Consider the following 22,262-nt stretch of genomic DNA (forward strand, 5'->3'; position numbering starts at 1 on the left):
TAATAATTTTTCGCATTTTAAATTTTAGCCATTTTTTGTCAGAGTTTGAGGTTCTTATTTCTCTTACTTTATCCTCATTCATTTATTCATTTTCCCTTTTCTTACAAGCCCTTCCATTTGTACAGCAGCTTTGATTTCTTTGTTTTTGATATTGTTCACTCCGTTTATGGATGAGTAAATACAAGTCTTAAACATCTTAACCTTCTGCTATGCATAGTTATATGTGTTATGGAGAAAAATAAAGTGGGAAACAGGGATGGTGAGGAGAGAGAAGATGTGCCTATGAGATGACGTTTAAGTAGAGGCCTGAATACAGTGAAAGAATCAGCCATGTGGATATCTGGTATAAGAACCTTTGAGGCAGTTTGAACAGCATGTGTCAGGGCCCTGAGGTAGAAGCGTGCCTGGTCAGTTCAAAACTGCAGACAGTGTCTGGGGAGGGAACAACCATAGGAGATAAGGTCAGAGAGGAGTGGTGGGGCTAGAATTTCACGTAGGGCCGTGTAGTCATTGTAGGGACTTTGAATTTTACTTCCACGGGATCAAGAAGCCCTCAGCGGCTCTAAGTTAGAGAAGGGATATGCTCTCGTTTATCTTTGTACAGGGGAACTTTGGTTGCTCTTCTGAAAATGCACTGGAAATGTCAAGGGAAGAAGAAGACGGCGATTACAATAACCTGGGCAAGATACCAGGGCACAGCTGGTTTTGGGTGGGGGCCATGGAGATGGTGAGAAGTGGGAACGTTCTTGTTACATGTTAATGGTTTGAGCTGCCAGAAGTTGATACATTGAATGTAGGGCAGGAGAGAGAAAGAGAAATAAAGGAATACTGCAAGATTTTAGGCCTTAGGAACCCCAAAGATAAAATTGCCAAATTCTGAGATGGAGAAGACTACAGAGAAGCAGGAAGGGCATGCATGTGGTAGGTAGCCGATTTTCAGATTTGGTCACACTAGGTTGCAACCCTTCATAGACGTCCAACCCGAGATTGCAAGTAAGTGACTAGATAGATGAGTCTGGAGTTTAGCTATCAAGTTCCATGAGAATGTACATCTGTAGTTATGAGTCAGTAGCATAGAAATGGTATTTAAAACCTTGTCACTGGACAAGATCACCAAAGACAGTGCTTTTCAAACTTTTTGGACCACAAGTGATGATAAAAAATGTATGTCACATTACAGTGTGGGAAATACACACACACACACACACACACACACACACACTCACAGATTCAAAAGTTTCATGAAACAAAGCTAATTGTTACCACATGTGTTGTACTCTGCCATTTTCAATTACACATTTTCCTATTTCATTAAAAATACCAGTCACGTGCTTCTTAATTGACTTCACAGTCCACTAATGGATTGCAACCCACCTTTTGAAAAGCCCGGACCTAGAAAATGACTATCGCCAGAGAAGAAAAGAGGTTTGAGGGCTGAGTTCCGGTGTCCAGATAACATTCAGTGAAGAAAAGGAGGACGCGCCCACGCAGGGGACTAAGGAGGCACCGCTGGGTAGTAAACGGAAAACCTGTGCCCCCTGATACCGTGGTCTTGTGCACCTGCTCCCCTCCCGGGTCCTCTCTCATCTGCCCTCACCTGCCTGCTCTCCTCTCTTTACGACTTCATTCCTTGGCTGGACGTGGAACCATCGCCTTCACTACCCAAAGGCTAGTGTGTTTAACTGACCTATATTGTTTGTTTGGGAAGATCACAGTGGGATTATAACACAATGCAGAAAGAAGGTACAACTCAATCTTACTGATTTTCTTAACGGTCCTTAGCAATCCACAGCATAGCAAAGTTCTCACCGACCTCTGTTCTTGCTTGTTTACGCCCCTGGTGACCTCAGATCACATTTCCTCTTGGTCTGCCCACCTCCTCTGTCCTCCAGCCTCGTTTTAATCTCCTTTTCCGCAAGTCCCACCAGGAGAGACTGCCAAAATTCTGTTTGCCTATTAGACAGAAATTAAGCTTCCCTCTGAGCAGTCTTCCTCTTCCAGACTAAACATGGGGTCTACTTTTACGTAAGTAAGTGCTTATTAAAACGTTTTTCCAAACAGAAAAGTTCTCTTCCCCAACATTCTTCTGCACCCCTCTTAAGGAAACCAACCTGAATATTTACAGCTTTCAAACACACCATTTTCCGCACTCCTGGTTCATATGTCTACTGCTATGTACCATGTTGTGCTTTTCCAGTCATGTACCCTAAGAATGAAGCTTAAAACAGAATCCTAACACTTATGACAGTTTGATGAATCACTGCAGTTGATGATAATAATGCTATTTCTATGGTATTCGGTCATTTTAATTTTGAAATTATTAGTTATGCAATTTTAGTATCAACATGAGAGTATACCCAAAGTGTACTTATAACCAACTATTAAAAAATACACTTTAAAAATTGCAAACCCACTTAAAACTTTTCAAATCCAATGTAATCGTTAATAAACTAGATTTACATAAAGCAGGAAGTCTGACATCTTGTCAATATTAAATTAAGGAAACACAACTTTGTTGTCAGAGGTACAGCTCCCGGTACTACAACAAGGAAACTTGTTATAAAAGTTTTTTTGTATAAATGATTATAAAATGATTCTTTGGCACAGAGCTTGTGCCAAAGGAATCAGTAACTGCACAGTGTATTATGAACTAAAGTCACAGGTTAGGTCTTCACTTTGTACGTCTAAGTTAATTTCCACATGATTTGAATCTAAGGTTACATACATCAGCATCAAAAAATGTGAAGTGATTGTAGAAAATGTTCTTGTTTAGAACAGGGGTTGGTCTGGCTTGCTGCCTGTTTTGTAAGTAAAGTTTATCGGCATACTGGCACGCCCACTTCTTCAGTCTTGTTTACGGCTGTTTATGATAGCAGAGTGGACAGTTGCAACAGAAGTTGTATGGCCCGTCCACTGCCCCTACACACATAAATATTTACTGCACTGCCTGCTGACTTTGCTTTAGAAGTCAGAAGCTGTCATTACAAAGTTTTCAGTCTCACCATCATGATGTTTGCTCCCAGCTACAACTATGAAAATTAATCCTGATCTTATTAATATCGTTTAATGATAGAAATATAATTCTTGTGAAAGTCTTGAATTTGATGTTCTCTCAGGTATGATCAATGAGCAATATGTATGGTATTTTCCCCCTCTTTTTATAAAGTGGCATACTTGGGAAGTTATTTTGGCAAACCACTGAGACACAGAATATATGCATTTCTAAAATCCTTTCTGTAACAAACTGGGAAGCTAATAGTAACTGCCAGGTATGAGTGAATGAGATAATACTTGCAATAATTCTGTTGACATATTTTGATAGTCTGTTAGCTATAGAATTTATAATAAAAAATTCATGTTTGCATAGTATAAGAGGAGACATCAAAATAATTATGCAAAGATTTAACCAAGGAGTAGACCCGCAAGTGTGTTCTATTCCAATACAAGACTTCTGAGATTAATGCCAGCTCTCAAAGAATATTAATAAACATTGTGCCATTATTTTAAAGAGCTATTTGGGATTCTTGTAACTTAGAAATTCATCGTGGTGTTTATTTAGCACCTGCTACGTAAGTGTCCTGGGAGATTTGGAGGAAAATGTGAGGACTTCCGTATCACCTTCCTTTTCTTCGCCTTCTAAAATTACCTCCGGAGTCCTTTTCTCCTGTCTGAGGAAAAGGTGTGTCTTCGTGGCGAGACTCCCCTCTGTGACTCCACTTCATCCTTCCTGTTTGTGCTCATTCATCAAGCCCCGTTGCCTCCCGGATCTTTGATCTATTCATCTTCTCTAAATATTTCCTCTCAGCCGACCAGCCTCTCAATTTCTATCACTTCCTAAAAAAATTCTCTACCGTAAAACTACCTGCCTCTCAATATATGACACCTCCATTCTTTCACCTTTCTCCAGGAAACTTCTTGAACTAGTAGTTTCCACTGATTGTTTCCTGAACTTTTATTCGTCTGATTCGTACTCTCCCTTTCTGCTGAAATTGCCGTTCCTTCAATGACTAACATCCAAATTGCCAAATCCAGGGCTCTATTTTCAGTCCTCATACTGGGGACAATTCTCCCATTGGAATTCTCTCTTCCTTTGGTTTCTATGACTTCATTTCTCCCTAATTTTCCCTCATGACTTCATTTTCTCTTCTTTTCCTGGATCAGCGTCTGGTTGCTCCTTGAATTTGGATGGACCTCAGGGATTTCTTTCCATTTGTTCTTCATCACTTCTCCTTTCCTTTCATGTCCCTTCACTTTCGAGAGACCCCAGCCTCTCAGATCCTTAAGAATTCCTGTTCTACTTCTGTCTCCCTTGCTACTTAGTCTGCATCCCAGGATACATCACTTCAGTGGCTCTCTTGCCAGAAAACTCATCATTCTGTTTGTCCTGTCCTTCTTCTACCCTGTCCTAAAATCCTTGACATTGGATTTACCCAACCCTCTGTCTATTTCGTTCTTTCCTCTGGGCTGGTGCAGTCGGCTGGAGAAAAACCACAACTGCAGAGTGTTGAAACTGAGCGGATCATTGCGGAGCCATCCTTTTCTCTGGGTTTGATTGCCTCCTTTTGGCGTGGCTCCAGAGGAATTTATTCCACCCCTTTTCCCTTTGGACTCCTTGATCCTCACTCATCACTCTTACAGCAGGTAGCCTTGCCTGTGGGAAAGTGATAGTTTGGTATTTATTCAGTTTGCATAATCCCTTCACCTTGAAACTCCATTGTATCTACATCTTCAACTTCATTCCTGCTACTCTGAGTAGGAGGTATTTATCTAAATATTTGCCTAATGCTAATTTTGCCATCTAGAGTGTAAATTCCCTTTTCTGTCTCCTCCAGGACAAGGATGTTTTATTATTCATCAGTCGGTTCCTCCCCATCTTGTATTTTCAACCTCTCCTTCTCTACTAGTTAAGTCTTTAAAGCCTGTAGACATGTTCAAATCTCGCCAATATTTCACAACAACTGCAACAACAGCTGTAACCAACTCTCACTGCATCAAAACAGGCCCTTTTATAAATGGCCGTGGGTACCACCCCTCTGGGAGGTAACTTGACAATATGTAAATATTCTTAAAATATTTATTCTTTTAGTCCCCAGCTTTCCTCTAATTAAAAATATAACTTGGGGGTGGGTGGGATTGGAAATGTTACCGTTAAATAATATTGCATCTCTTCCCAAAGCTTAAATGTCAATGTGTGATTTGTGTAATGAATGCTAGTAAGCCATGTTTTAAATGGATTCTTAGTCAGCTAGAGAAAGTAAAGTGAGATAGAAATGGCTCATCCAAATCCTAGGAAATTATTTTACTATTTGGGACAGAAAATCCAACTCAAACTTTCTTAAAAATTTAAAGGGATTTATTTGTTCGTGTAACTAAAAACCTCAAGCTGAGGCCTGATACAGGGGGGCTCAAATTATCTCTAAAGACTGTTTCTGTTTTTTTTTTGTGGGTTTTTTTGTGTGTGTGTGTGTGTTCTGCCTTTACATGGTATCAGCTTTGTTTCAGACCTCATAGTGGTCCCCCACCCAGCATATCCACAGTGCTGTGAATCTCACATCTTCGCACAATACAGCCAGGGGGCCAGGGAGAATCTCTTTCAGTAGCTACTTCATAAGTTCTCAATTAATTCCTTGGCTTAAGGAAATAATATGCTGACCGGCTGAAGCCCGTCAGGAACCACTTCCAGAGCTGGGCTGGGGTCACTCCTGTTCAAACAGCATGACTAAACACGGGGAGGGCTGAATTCTCCAGAGGAAAATGAGGATATTGTTTGAGAGAAGTGGGAGGAGAGATGAATGAATGTCCACTCCTTCCATCTGTCTGAGCCAATCTCAAATTGAGCATAGGTTTCTAGGAAAAGAAAGAATTCTGTGTATTGGGTATGGGAAACAAAGAAAGATGCAGTGGTACCAAACGCCCATCATTCCCAATACTCTTTCTTTGGGTCTCGAGCAGGGTGTGTCGTGGTTTGGGTCATTAACTTTGGGGATGGCTGTGGCTGACACCACATGTGATATTAGTGACTATTCCTGCACTATGTTTAGTCTCCTGTAAAAAGTCAGGCTCCTGAGGATATCAGAGTTCTTGTATCTCTGAATACGGTGTCAGAACAAGAGGGGTATGTACCGCAGCCATTCACCCTTGGGACCAGAGCTTGATACTCTCACGGTATCTCCTCTCCTCTATCCCATCTCCATCATCAAAGGGTGGGCCTCTCGCTGACGTTATTCATACTTGCTTTTTTGTCTCGTTTTTGTCTTGGTTTACTTACTTATTGAGAGCAAGGGGCTAATGATTATTCACCCAACCACTTTATATCATTTAATAGCACAGACAGTAAAACACCAGCTGTCTAATAAGCCAAGTTACTACTCTTGTTCTCTTGTCATCGTTCCTATAGTTCATCGATGAACTTAACACATACTCTCCTTGCCTCATCTCCTAGATCAAGAAAATCATAAAGTGAACCTTAAACATGTTACAGATATACCATGTCATGAAATCTATGACACTCTTAAAAATCCTATTCTAGAATAATGTTTAAAAGTTAACCAACATTTTTGTGATATGTACAATTTTTCAACAGTGGCATACACAACTACATAGCAAATTTAATTCCATATTGCAAATACATACATACACACATAGATTTATCAAAGACTATAAAAATATACCAAAATGCTAACCGTAGTTATCACTCAGTGCTGGTATTATGGAGGATCTATGCTTTCATCTTCATATTTTTGTCGGTACAAGTTGCAGTCCATCTATAGAGGCAAGGGGGACAAAAAGACACAACTTTCTTTAGTTTTCTTACTAAACCTAAGTTCTATTTCAAGCCCTCAATTGTACTGGGAGGTAGAAATTTACTCATAGCATTCCTGGAGCTGTGACAGGGGTATTTGGCAGGACAGGGCTGTGTGTGGACGCTGGAGACCACTTAGCTCTCTGCCCTTGTGCGTCTGTACTGGCAGAAGGACAGATGTCATTTCCTCTCTAACCTCCAGATGTCGGTCCCACCAGCTCACGGCTCTGCTTTCTCATCTTGCTGCAAAGCCTCTCTGAGTCCAGTTTTCTCTCCGCTGATTCTATGGCCTTCTTGGTTGCTCCTGTGCCCCCCAGGGTTCAAGAAGTTTGATAAGGTCGTGTGAATGCCAAACATCCATGTAGCCACGTCACCTCCACTGCTCCCATATCGTCCTAGGCACGGGAACTCCACAAAACCTGCCGTTTTTTTTCAGATTAGAAAATCAGGCTCAGGTTTCCTCTTCTCTGGGATCTTTCAAACTCACCTGGATTTTCTGTCCCTTCCTCCGCTCCCTCCCTTCTGAACTGGTTGCAGCTCTTGGGGAGGCCCCAGACTCAGGGATGCCTGAATATGGTAGATTCTTCACTTTTCCCTTTCGTTTATCCAAGTCTGGAGGCTTGTCTGTTGAGGGGATGGGAAAACTGATTCTTATATATTACATATTCTTCCAAATTTTTTAAGTTATGGCATAACGTAGGTGCATTGTTTTCTGTTAGGCAAAATGTTTTTGAATCTCAAAATATTAGGCTGTTACAAATAAAAAATCTTTGGTTTTTAAAATCCCAAAATAATTTTCTAAACTGTTGTTGTTCCTTTGAGAAAATGCACATGTTGCCTTTTAGTTTAAATGAGGCAAAAGATATGGTTAAAAAGGAGTGGAAGTGAAAAATATATTGATGGTACATCAAAATATGATCTCTATTTCCAAATGTTCTTTTATCCTTTTTTAAAAAAAATAAATTCAACATATTGCGTAATCTAAGGTGTATGGCGTGTTATGTTGATACATTTATATTTTGTAATATGAACACCAGTGTTGTGATATTAATCACGTTCCATAATTATAGTCCACTGATGTAGTCTGTATTCATTAGACTGTGCATTACATCTTTATGGCTTATGTACTATTTGTTGCAGGTTTGTATCCTTAAACAACCTCGGTCTTGTCCTCCCCACCCTCATCCCCTGGTGACCACCATTTTGCTCTGTATTTTTTGTGAGTTTGACATTTTTATATTCCACATATAAGTGAGATCACAGTATTTGTCCTTTTTCTGTCTGATTTAGTCGCTTAGTGTAATGTGCTCAAGGTCCATCCATGTTGTCTCAAATGGCAGGGTATCCTCCTTTCTCAGGGCTGAATAATCTAGATTTTCTTTAGAAAGCGGATCTTACTTTTGTAATCAGAAAATAGAAATATAGAATAAGTAAACATACAAACCCTACTTTGACCCTTTTTCCTATGTGGGTTCTGTGCATTCTCCTGCTTTCCCCGTATAGTCACTCTCTTCAACAGAATGTTCTACTCTTAACTTCCTATTATTTTTAAACCACTTCTGCCAAATATGATGGACTCTTTAACACATGTTTTACTCACTTCCCTTTCACACTGACATTGCTGATTCCTCTCCTGATGACACTCTTTATTCTCCCGAACCCTGAGGTACCACTGCCTTTTGGCCTGGGCATGTCTGTCTCTGTCTTTCCCTTTCACACTGTCTCTTCCTTCTTTGCTTTTGAATGTTGGCATGCTCCGTGGCTGAGTTGTTGACTTTTGGTATCACTCTGCATGTTTTACCCTGACCAATCTTTTTTTGTCAACCCTGGGCTTCAATTACTTACCACCGATACTCTGCTCCTTGGTAAAATAATCTCAGTCCATAGCTGTCATCTCTCTTCTGGGCTCTAGAACTCAGCAGCTCACATCCATCATGTCCAAAACTGATCTCATTTTCTTTCTGCTTCATTTGCTCTTCCTCTTATATTTCCTCCCTCTAAAGATGGCATCGCCGTATCTGCAGTTACAAGAGACAGAAAGGTTGCAGTTGCTCCATGTTTCTCTCTTACTTTTATTTCCTCCCTGGTCAATTTGTGACTGCCTTGTCGAATCTTTCCATTTTCCCTCCTTTCCCACTGAAGCTACCCATGTTCAGGATGGACTCTCTCTCTTCCTGCTGCTGAAGGCTTTTAACTAGTGCATCCGCCCACCATCTTCCATGACTTCAATCTATCTCCTTCCGGGGTATCTCTAGACTGACCTTTTGTAGTTAAGTTTTCAAAAGCAAATTTGTTTTCCTATCAATCAAAATTATACATATATACATAGTTTAAAAAGACAAAAATAATCTAGAAAACTTCTTATAAAATCAAGTGGCTCTACCACTTCCTCCTCTATCTAACCCTATTCCTGCATTGCTTTTATATTTGCCTTCTGATTTCTAAATACCATTAATAGAAGGCTGTGTCTTGCTTTGTTTCAGTTTCAGGCATTATCTACTGACTTTGCATTAAGGGAGAAAAGTATTTAGTGCTCCTTTGCAGAACCTCCACCCTCAACATACACCCACTTCTCCACCACAGACACGCGTGCATGTATGCACATGTGCGCGCGCGCGCGCGCGCACACACACACACACACACACACACACACACCAAAAAACCCCACACATTTTCTCTTTCAATTATTTTTGTACTGTAATTATACTTACATCATTCTATTGTAATTTTGGTAAGCTCAATATTCAGTTTACAGTATTATAATTATGTAAACATGAATCAAGGCTACCCCATGTCTGAGGTGTTTTCTCCTCCCCGACAGACACCAGCCACATCTGACACTAACGCCTGGAGTTAAGGTTGAACACCACAGGTTTAAGGACCATGGTACTGTCTTCACTGAAGGTATTAATCATAAGTGTCAGGTCCCCAGGTCACCTCTACTTCTGTCTGACTTGACTACAAATCCAGGGGTTCCCACAACCCCCTCCTCGGGCTTGATAATTGACTGGGATGACTCACAGACCTCTGGGGAGTGCTTTACTTACTCTTACTGGTTTAGTATAGAGGATGCAACTCACAAACTGCCAGTGGAAGAGATACACAGGGCAGGTATGGGGGGCAGGGCAGAGCTCCCACGCCCTGAGGTGCACCACGCTCCCAGCACCTCAGTGTGTGCATGAACCTAGAGGCTCCTCGAACCCTATCGTTTAGGGCTTTTTATGGAATTTCATTATCGAAGTATGAAGGATTCAATCATTGTCCGTTGGCAGTTAATCTCACTCTCCAGCTCCTCCCCTTTTCCTGGAGGTTGGGAGATGAGGCTGAAAATGACAACCTTCTAATCACAAGGGTGGATATTCTGGTAACAGCCCCCATCTTGATGCCAGCCAGAGGCCACTGATAGTCACCTCATTAGCATAAACTTCGGTATGTTTGAAAGCAAATTGTTATGAATAATAAAAGAAACTCCTATCAGTAGGAAATTCTAAGAGCGCTCTGGGCCCGGACCCAGGAACAAAGATCAAGTATATTTATTATACCACACCATGTAGGAAACTACAAATAAACACATCTCTTTTCTTACGCTGCTTTTTGTTTTCTGTTTTCCCCGAGAGTTAATAGTTGTCTTTCTTCTGGTATGTCTGTTTAGTTTTCTATAAATCCTCCCAAAGATTTAAAATCATCAAATGCTCTGTTAGTTTTCTCTTCTTGGAAACCTCTTTCTTGGAGCCCTCTGAATGCCTGCTCAGATCTGGATTGGTTGTTCTCTAGGCTCCTGTACACCTGCCACCCTGGGATCCCCCTGGCCCATACCCTGGGGATTTCCTTCACCTCTCTGTGCTGAATCCCTAATTACCATCAATGTCTTCATTTCCTTATTTTGTTGGAGTATCTCTGCAAGGAGCTTCCTGATAAAGAGTACTTGGAAGAAAAGTCATTGGAGACCTCACATGTCTAAAAATATTTTTAGTCTTTTACATGCAACTGATATTTTGGCGGCTGTAGCAGAAATGGCTGACTGTCCACCAGCAATTTGTCCCCTTCCTTTCATTGTGAAGAGTTATTGATGGGAAGTTATTGGCTACCCAGGTTCTTTATTACTATTATTATTATTATTATTAGTTTCAGGTGTACAAAACAACATAGTGATTAGACATTTAAACCCCTCACAAAGTGACAACCCCACCAAGTCTGCTACCTCTGACACCGTGCATAGCTATTACAATACCATTGACTGTATTCCCTATGCTGTGCTTTATATCCTGTGACTATATATTTTTTAAAATCATAGTGAACATTCAATATTATTTTATATTAGTTTCAGGTATACACTGTAGTGGTTAGACATTTATATAATTTATGAAGTGATCACCCTTCACCTTTCCATTCATCCCCCCAACCACCCTCCCATCTAGCAACTGTCAGTTTGTTCTCTGTATCTATGAATCTATTTCTGTTTTGTTTGTTTGCTTATTGTTATTATAGCTAGTATTACTCTTACAAATTTTATTTATGCTGGGTATAAAATTCTAGGTAACAAAACCATCATCACTCAAAAAATTTGAAATTTCTATTGTCTCTCAGCTTCTAGCTTTGTTGCTGAGAAGTACAATGATTTTTTTAATATCTAATTATTATAAATGATCTTTTGTTTTCCTTTCCTTGGAAACTTTTAGAATGTTCTCTTTATAGGCAGAATTTAAAATTTCATGGTGATGCTACTTAATTTAGACTGTTTCCTCTGTAATATTTGCTGAGTACTTGGTAGGAGTGGTCAAATTGAAAATGTTTATCTTTCTGTTCTGGGAAATTTTCTTGAATTGTTTCTTTGATAATATTCTCCCCTCCTTTTTCTCATTGCTCCTTCACTGGAATTCAAGATACTCAGATTTGGGGCATCTTTTCATAGTTTCCTAGTTCTAAACTTTTTGCTCCTGTTTTCTTAATTTATCCTGTAAACTTTCTATGGCCCTTTTCCTTCCTGCTACTATTTTTAGTTTCCAAGAGTTCTTTTTCACCCTAGTGTTTCTTTTCTTAGAACATCATTTCATGTTTCTTATATACAGTATTTTCTTTCATTAGAGAATATTAATAATGATTTGAGCTAGATTATTTCCAGGTTGCTTGATGTCTGTTTTGGGCATTGAAGGCTTTCTTTAAATATCTGATAAGTTTTGGATTTCTGATTAAATTCTAGTGGGACACTAGGAAACTGATTGGAAGCTCTGTGGACATAGGTGGGATTTGTTGACAGTTGGGCTTCATTTCACGGTGACTTGACCTGGATGTATTGGGGGACCCTTCCACCGTCTATATTTTTAAGTCTTTTTTTATTGAGTTGGGTTGAATCCTCAGATAAGAATCTTCTCATCTCATGCCTAGAGCGTCTAAGCCTCTTTGTTAGCGTTTGGGGAGATTTGTGAGAAAAGCAGAATGGGGATTCACCATTGAAGATGTAGACTTTCACTTAACCCTCTGAGTTAGCACTAAACCCTCAACACTACCTATTATCCGTCAGTCTAGGGTTCTTCTGTTACACTTCTTCCAGAGAATAAATGTCCAGTTTTTCTCCTGGGATAGACAAAGGGCAGGTTCCCATTTATGTATAGGGTGAGGGCATGCCTGGACTTTCTTGCTTCTTGAACAGGTCTTTCATCCAAATCTCACGTTTTCAGCTCCGTCTTCATCCCCAGTTTTAGGGGTAGCTGGTGTCACCAATTTCTGAGCCGGTTAGCTCACTGCTGGTTTCTTAAGCCTCTTGTCTACCTCAGATAAGCACTCATTCGTCTCTTTTTCAGTTTCCAAACTTTGGTCTGCTTTCTCTTCTCCTTCCGATATGCCTTTTTTTGGAAAAAGTGCGCATAAGGGAATGTGTGTGTGTTTAAGTTTTATTGCCCAAGTATGCATTTCGAGATACTCTAGTCTTGCCATTCAAAAAACAAAGTTCCGATGCCATTTAAATCTCTCTTAATCTACAAGTTCTTCTTCCATTTCTTTCTTTTCCTTAAAATGTATTTGTTGAAAAATGAGGTCATTGACTTGCAGTTTCCCATACACCAGATTTTGCTGATTACTTAACTAACAGTATAGTTCAACACGTTTCTGTTCTTCTGTATTTTCTGTGGCAGTTGGATCCAGAGGCTTGATAAAACTTGGATTTGTTTCCTTTGGCAAGATTATAGATAATGTTCTGTTCTTTCATCAGGAGGAATCAAACCTTTGTTTTTACTCTCTTCTGCTGTTGGCAAATGTTAATGGTCGGATACCTATATTCAGTAGTTCACGGAAGGTCGCAAAATGATGATGTTCTTGTGCTATCATTTTGTTTTCATTTTTGGCTGGATTCATTTTCTATGGAGACACTTCCCTTTCTCTATTCTTTGGTCATGCAGTGGTTCAATTCTCCCAATCGATTTGTTGTCTTTTCATTTGCTTGCTAGTGTTCTTCAGAGCCAAATTTTGAACGTTGATAAACTTCACCTCCTTGTACTTGTGAAAGAACACCCTCAGCAGTTTCCATGTGGTAAAGTGCACTGTTTTATGTTTTGGGATGTTTTGAGCTATAAAAATCAAAAAGCAATTCTATTTCTGAGAAGATGGAGTAGACATAGTTTCCCCTGTTCCTTTCTCTAAGTGTAACTAAAACCTATGGATATTACATGTAAAACAAACATAAGAAAGATCTGAAAGATAAAGACGGCTGATTAGCAGAGACCTCAGGGCTATAGAAGGATGCAGGGAAGTTTCCAGGGCTTTTTGCTGGCCTTATATATTCCAGACTTGGAACTGAAGAAAGCAGCAAACTGGAAATGTGCATGGACATAAACGAAAAGCCTGATGCCTTTAGCAGGAGTAAGAAAGGGACAACCTAGTGATACAGGAACTTTTATACAATAACTGTTCTGCTCCAGCCAAACACCGCAACAAAACAAAACAAAACAAAACCCTCAAAAATCAGTGGCACTCTCCTAAGCAAAAAGGGGCTGAGTAGGGAGCCTACATTCCTACCCTCCTCGGGCTACAACAGGGTTCCGTGACCGTTTCCTCCAGCGCCCTTTGGTGGGGGATGGGAGGGGGCTGTGTAGGAAGGCTGAATAGGGAGCCAACATTTTCGTCTTTGCCAGGCGGTAGTGAGGCCACGTCCTCCCCTGCGGTGTCAGTGGAGGTCCCAAACAGAGCTCTGAGAAGGTGCTTTTACCACTTCCAGCCAGGGAAATATCAGTGGAGTCCTGAGGAGCTGTAACGCCTCACCCTCTCATCAGTAATGAGGAGTTCCCTGCTCAGGTGTCAGCAGAGGCCCTGTGAGCAACCTGGAGACCTAGCTCCACCTGGCAATAATGAGCTGGTGCTTCCCTCTTTCGCTGTCAGAATAGTGTCAGTGGAAGCCAATTGCATCAGATATAAACCTGATTTAGACTCTTATAACGCCCCAAATGTCCATGTTTATAAAAACATCACTCATCAGACCAAGAACCAGGAAGATCTCAAACGGAATGACAAAACAAACAAATACACACAATCAATAGATGCAGACACTAAGGGGGCAGAGGTATTAGAATTATCTGACAAATATTTTAAAGCAGTCATAAAATTCAACAAGCAATTATAAACGTGTTTGAAACACATGAAAAACTGGAGCCCCTCAGCAACATAACAGAAAATCTCAACAAAGAATTAGATACAAAGAAGAACCAAATGAACAAGTGTTGGAGAGGCTGTGGAGAAAAAGGAACCCTCATACACTGCTGGTGGGAATGCAGACTGGTGCAGCCGCTATGGAAGGCAGTGTGGAGGTTCCTCAAAAAATTATGAGCAGAATTACCATATGACCCAGCAATCCCTCTCCTGGGTATCTACCCAGAAAATCTGAAAACATTTATACATTAAGACACATGTGCTCCAATGTTCATTGCAGCTTTGTTTACGGTGGCCAAGACGTGGAAACAACCAAAATGTCCTTCGATAGATGAATGGATAAAGAAGTTGTGGTATATATACACAATGGAATACTATTCGGCGGTAAGAAAAGATGATATAGGAACATTTGTGACAACATGGATGGATCTTGAAAGTATAATGCAGTGAAATAAGTCAGACAGAAAAAGCAGAGAACCATATAGTTTCACTGATATGTGGTATATAAACCAAAAACAACAAAAGAACAAGACAAACAAATGGGAAACAAAAATTCATAGACACAGACAATAGTTTAGTGGCTACCAGAGGGTAAGGGGGGTGGGGGGTGGGAGATGAGGGTAAGGGGGATCAAATATATGGTGATGGAAGGAGAACTGACTCTGGGTGGTGAATACACAATGGGATTTATAGATGATGTAATACAGAATTGTACACCTGAAATCTATGTAATTTTACTAACAATTGTCGCCCCAATAAATTTAATAAAAAAAGAAAAGAAGAAGAACCAAATGGAAATTTTAGAACTTAAAGATGCAATAACCAAAAATTAAAATCTCAGTGGATGGGATCAAGATCATGATGTAAGGAACAGAGGAAAAAAATCAGTGAATTTGAAGATCGAGCATTAAGGAAGGAAGGAAGGAAGGAAGGAAGGAAGGAAGGAAGGAAGGAAGGGCTAATCAAGACATTCTCAGATGAAGGAAAACTAAGAGTTTGTTTCCAGTCGACATAAGAAAGCTAGGAAATAATTTCACAATGTATACATATATCAAATTACCATGTTATACAACTTAGATATATTACAATTGTATCAATTTTACCTCAAGAAAACGGGGGGGGGGATTTAAAGATTATTTTATAAACTTCAAAAAAAAGGCTAAATGAAATTCTCTAAACATAGAAGAAACAATACAAAAAAAAGAATCTTGGAACATCAAAAAAGAAGAAAGAACATAATAAACGAAAATATGGGTGAATATGTTAGACATTCATTCTCCTCTTTTATAATTTATAAAAGAGGAGTTTTATAAATTATATTTAATAATTGAAGCATAAATATGACATTTTCTAATGGGTTCTAAATGTATGTAGAGGAAATATTGAAGACAATTATACTATAAACAAAGGAGGGTAAAGGAAAATAAAGGGAAACAAGGATTGTGGTGGTTAATTCCATGTGAAAATCTGGGCTAGAGTGTGCCCAGACAGCTGGTAAAGCATTATTTTGGGGGCATTTCTGGAAGAGATCAGCATTTGATTCAGTGGACTGAGTAAAGAAATTCACCTTCACCAATGTAGGCAGGCATCACCTAGTCTGTTGAGGGCTCAAATGGAATAAGAAGACAAATAAAGGGCAATTCTCTCTCTTCTTTAAGCTGGGACTCCCACCTTCTCCAGCCCTTGGACATCAGAACTTCTGATTCTCAGGCCTTTGGAGTCCGGGAATTACACCAGTGGCCCTCTGTTTCTTGGGCTTTCAGACTCAAACAGAATCACACCACTGGCTTTCCTGGTTCTCCAGCTTGCAGGTGACAGATTGGAAATTTGGGGCCTGCATAACTGCATAAGCTAATTCCTATGATAAATCTCCTCTTATGTACCTATATCTATATATCCTATTGTTTCTATTTATCCGGAGAATTCTGACTAATATAAGGATTCTGGACTTCATTTGAACTGGTAAAATGACTACACAAGTAGACTGTAATAAATTATGTACGCATATATATTATGTAATATCTAGAGCAGCTACTAAAAAGCTATACAAAAAGATACAACAAAAAACTCTATAGACAATCAAAATGAAAAATGTAAGAAATTCTGAGGCATCCCACAGGAAGACAAGAAAAAGAAGCCAGATAAATGAAAAACAGAGAGGAAAACAGAAAACAAAAATTAAAATGGCAGGCTTAAGCCTTAACATATAAATAATGATTTTAAATGTAAATGTTGAAATATGCCAATTAAGAGTCAGAGATTGCCAGAGTGCATTTAAGTCATACCTATATGCTGTCTACAAGAAACTCAAACACAAGAAATTTAAATATAAGGATGTAGACAGGTTGAAAAGTGAAGGATGGAAAAAATGTCTTCTACACATTAATCAAAAGAAAGCAGGAGTGGCTACATTATCATGAGATAAATTAGACTTCCAAGCAAAAAAATTATCAGAGAGAGAGGGAATATAATTAAAGTGTCAATCCACCAATAAGACAGAACAACTCTAAATATATATGTGCCAAAAATAGAGCTGCAAAATACGTGTAGTGAAATCTGACAGAGCTGAAAGGAGAAATAGATAAATTCACAATTTTAAATTGGATACTTCAGTACTCCTCTCCCCAAAATTTATATAACAACTAAGGAGAAAATAAGCAGAGGTATAGGACACAGCACCATCAACCAACAGGCTATAATAGACGTTTATAGAACAGTTTATTCAATTGTAGCAGAATTCATTACAATTGCCCAAGAAACATATACCAAGATAGACCATATCCTGGGCCAGAAAACAAAACTCAACAAATTTGAAAGGATTGAAATCATACCAAATTTGTTCTCTGATCACAAGGCAAACAAACTAGAAATCAATAGCAGAAAAATAATAAGAAAGTTTTCAAACATTTGCAAAGTAAACATCCCATTTCTAAATAATCCAGAGGTTGAAAAGGACATCTCAAGGGAAATAAAAACAAACAACAAAACAAAAAAACACTAAAGTGAGTGAAAACAAAAATACAACATATCAAAAATTATGGGACACAACTAAAGCAGTGCTGAAAGGAAAATTTCTAGCACTAAATGAATACATTATAAAAGAAAAGTCTAAAATAAATCATCTAAGCTCCCGTCTTGTGGTAGGCAAAATTGTGGCCCCTAGAATCTGTGACTACGTTACCTTAGATGACCAAAGTGACTTTGCAGATGTGATTAAGTTAAGGATACGGAGATGAGAAGGTTATCCTGATAATTCCTGTGTACACACAAGGGTCTTTAGAAGAGAGAAGTGTCAAAGTGAGAGAGATTTGAAGATACTATGCTGTTGGCTTTGCAGGTGAAGGAAAGAGTCAGGAGTCAGGAAACACAGGGAGCCTCTAGAAGCTGGAAAAGGCAAGGAAATGGATTCCCCCCTCAAGCCTCCAGAAAGAAAGCAGCTCTATTGACACTTTGATTTTAGCCCATGAAACTTCAGTCCTATGGAACAGTAAGATAATACATTGTGTTAAGTCACTTAAGTTGGTGGTAATTTGTTACAGCAGCAATAGGAAACGAATACAGGTTTTGATACTGAGACTGGGGTCCTAGTGTCACAAATACCTAAAAATGTGAAAGTAGCTTTGGTGTTGGGCAATGGCAGAGGCCGGAGGAATTCTGAGGAACATGATAGAAAGAGCCCATGTTGCCTTGAACGGACTGTGAGTGGAAATGTTGATGTGAATAACTCTGCAAGCGTGGACTCAGTAAGAAGTGAGGAGCAAGTAAGAGAAAATATTTATTGTCTGAGAGAATGCCTAAATCATCATTAACATTTTTAGTAGAAATACGGATATTGCAAGAGCTGCTGAAAAGGGCTTAGAGAAAACAAGGAACCGGTTATTGAAAACTGGAAGAAATGAGACCCTTGCTATATGTGTAATGACCGAAAGCTGAGCTGAACTGTATCCTGCAGTTATGCGGAAAGCAGAATTTGTAAGTGATGGATGTGGGCACTAGCTGAGGAGATTCCCGAGCAAAGTACCGAAGGTACAGCTTGTTTATTTCTGGCTTCTCACAGTGCAATGTGTGAGGTCTGTGATAACTTCAGGGAAGATCTATTATTCATCGAAAAGGAAACGAGACTTGATGAGTTGGGAAATTCTCAGTCTATACAGACGGCAAAATATGCTAAGATTAGAAAATGCACTGCAGGGAAACCATTGACTGTTGAGAAAGCCAAGGGTAGGCTGCACAAACATTTGCTAGTATGTTGAAAAGAACCCAGGATCCCAATATTCAGTCATACAGGGGAGGGGGCGCATTGAAGAGATTTGATGTGTGACTCGTAGAGCCCCTCAGCCGCTACAGCAGAAAGCAAAACTAAAAGTAGTGTTATCTAGGGAAGACCTCTGGACGGGGTCTAATGGAGTAAATCCCCATGACATAAGCAGGAGAACCACACGTTTCTAGAAATTTCTATACTAGTGGAAATACTGTCAGTTTGGACTGAAATGGATGGGTAGAAGATGAAATGAAAGACCACTGGACTCCCAAAACGCTACAGGCAGGAAGCAGACTGATAAAACTACTCAGATACAAACATGTGCTGCTTCAGGAAAAAAGAAGGACAACTCCAAGAGCAGAGCCTCAAGGCCAGAGGTTGGAGCTATGAATCACTGAGAATTATTCCCAGGCCTGGGAACCTAATATTATTTGCCCAGGTTGATGAATAAGATTCAGCCACTCCTCAGATAGTACAGTAATGGGCAAAACAGATAAATTATGACGCTTTTCAAATGAAAAATAGTACTAAAAGGAAACAATAAACCTACATGAGCAACAGGTAAAATAGCAAGAATATTTTCTTTTTTATATCGTAGAATGTTTTCCTATAAAGGGATACAACAAAATAAAAGACCAGAAAGAGAGTAGAATAATCTCAATTTATTAAGCCAGGTACCAATGTAATTTTCTCAAGTTCTAAAACCAGTTAGTAAATACCCAATTCGGGTAATCAGAACCACAGCATGAATTCTTGTAGATTCATAGGAAGATGATTTTTTACTAAAACAAAACAAAACACATACATTAAAAACCTCTCAAGTAAATAACCTGAAGGAAAACAGCCGTGTTTAAAAGGCATATAAATATATCTGCCTCAGTGGGGCTCACCAAAATTTGAAAGTGCTGTTAAAATAAGCTTTTATAATTAAAGTATGATTTATAATATTACCAGTCACGAAGCCTGAACTGTTTTCTATTAATGTTCTTCAAAGTTGTCTTTGAAAACCTATCGGTATTCAACATTGTTTTAAAACAGTTTTAAAGGACCTACATTTTGGTATAAGTTACGTAATAAAATCTAAATTCCAGGTACTCTCCAAACAAGCTGGCCATCTGTAGACATCAACCCAAATCTTGATATTACACATGGGACTATGTCACCAAAGACCAGAATCCTTGAACATTGTTGAATCAGGAGAAAAATCCCCAGGAGTTTCCATCTTCCACTTTCCCAGTGTTCAAGCGAAGGGATTTGTGAGCTGACCGACCACATCGGCAGAGAACTTTGGGCCACTCCCCACGTCTAAGAGCAGCCCTGGTTTTACCACAGGAATGTAAGGGCTGTCGCTCCCTTTCAAGAGGAACGCAATGTACAGGTGGTGCCCCAGATCCAGGTTTACCTGGCACCCTTTGCGTCTTAGCCTTTGCTTCACAACCCAAACGTCCTCAGCTATTATTCCCTTACATTGCAGCCTATGAGGCTCTTCTTTATTCTTCATATAGCCTGTGCATTTCCCCCAGAGCCTTCACCCACACCTCGCTGACCTTCCTCCAGCCTATTTCACCTGCTCCTCAGGAAACACCTCGTCTGGAGAATAGCGTTCCTTTCCTCCTCAATTGCTCTGATGAATGATTTCCCCACTTATTCCCTTCATTGAAACCAGAAATGCAATTCTCCTGTGACCCCTCTGCTTCCTTCTCCCCCATTCTGTCTTATGGAGGCTGCTTATTCTTCCACAAGTTATTATCCGACAAGTTCAGCTCTATCAAATTCTCATTGTAGATGTTTCCAGAGTGGTGCTTCTGGAAAAATGGTGCCCCAACCCGGAAACTTGCTAGAAACACAAATGTCTTGGCCCCGTGTTAGACCTACTGAAATGGAAACTCTGGGGGCAGACCCCAGCAATGGGGACTCTTCAGGGGACTCTTAATCACGGTCAAGTTTGAGAACCACTGCTCCCGAGCATAAGCCTTCTACCTTTGTTTAAATACCTTCCTCATTCAAAAGTCATGCCATTGTGTCACACCATCCTCTGCTTGTCCTGGACAGTGCCATTTACTATTTTCACAGTTACTTACCCATATTCGGGGGTTACGTCTCAACTCCCAAGTCATGTTATCTTGGGGGACTTCAGTGTTTAAGGGACAGAGCACCCAGTCCCTAGCCCCAGAGTTCCTTGACGTTGTCTCCTGAGCAACCTCAACCCACACTATGGTTCAACGATGACACATGCTGACCTTTGTCATCACTTGCAACTACTCCACCTCTGAAATCATCAAGTCCACAGCCTCAGCCTTGGTCAATAGCCTCTCACACATCTAATTAGTCACACATCTAATCTTAATTAATACCTGACCATCCTCTCAATTCCTTACCCTAATGGTGTTTACTCTGTCATCTGAAAAGACCTCAGATTATCCAGCTCCTCTTTTTCACTTACAGAAATGTGACTCATACCACACATCGTCCAAAATGATTGAAATCCCTTGACTGTTCTTTTTCAATCTCTTTTGTCTATGTTGATTGGGTCTCCAATTAGCAAAGCTGTGAGGTGGATGGAGATTTACCTAGTATTGTGAGAAATAGAAAAACAGACCTGACAACTTTCATCTCAGCTCTGTGAAACCAAAGTGCATCTACAACAAAACCAGGGCTTCCTTTTTTTCTTTTTTTCAGCCGAGAGAAAACAGATTGTGTTTCTTGTGGGAAGTTCTTAGAGGCACCTGCACATCATAACTCACTTTCTGAAGTCACAAACAAGATCAAACAACATCCTGCAAAGCCCTGAATACACTGAAAGAAAAAAACTCCTACCATCTCTCTCAGGGAGTTCCCCAGGCAGAAGGAGAAAGCTGGCCTGCCTGCTTTCCTCCTGTAACTATGTAGATAAATGTCAGTTGTAGAGGTCCCTCAAGCTTTTGGGATTATTGGAAATGAAGTATTCCTTTGTAGTGAATTTTCTATTTAACTGAAACTTACTCTTTTAAGCATCATATTTATTTTGACCACGATTCATTAAAAGATTTCTATAAAAGTATATACTGTTTTGCCTTATTAAATAATACTCTCAATGAATTTGGTTATCATGATATCAATTATTTATTACTATTTTGTCTTTAAGAAACGCTTTATTCTCAGAGAAATTCAACAGACCTGAAACACGGGACAAATATATCATGTTCATGGATCAGAAAAGTCAATATTTTTAAGATATCAATATTTTTAAGATATTCAAGAATTAATATATAGATGCAATGTAATCTCAGCCAAAATATTATGAGGTATTTTTAAACATAGATATTGACAAGCTATTCTAAAATTTACATGTAATGCAAAAGACCTAGAATAACCAGGACAGTTTGTAAAAAGAAGGATAAAGTTGGAGTACTCACACCTCCTGGTTTTAAGAAAGCTACAAAGCTATGACTCTAAAGCTACAGTAAGGAAGACAGTGGAGTACGGAGCTAAGGAGAGACTTATAGATCAGTGAACAGACAAGGGAACTCAGAAATATACCCATCTACAAAGGGTCAATTGATTTTCAACAAAAGATGCCAG

At 39.6% G+C, this 22,262-nt stretch overlaps 1 long non-coding RNA gene across 1 annotated transcript in view; it reads left to right on the top strand.

Moving 5' to 3' along the window:
- LOC141569361 (uncharacterized) overlaps positions 1–22,262 on the top strand; it is a 258,046-nt gene that overhangs the window by 80,046 nt on the left and 155,738 nt on the right. The gene's annotated exons all lie outside the window — the stretch shown is intronic.

This window comes from Rhinolophus sinicus, chromosome 11 (genome assembly GCF_057876585.1).
Source record: "Rhinolophus sinicus isolate RSI-liver-muscle chromosome 11, RSI-T2T, whole genome shotgun sequence".
Taxonomy (NCBI): Eukaryota; Metazoa; Chordata; class Mammalia; order Chiroptera; family Rhinolophidae; genus Rhinolophus; species Rhinolophus sinicus.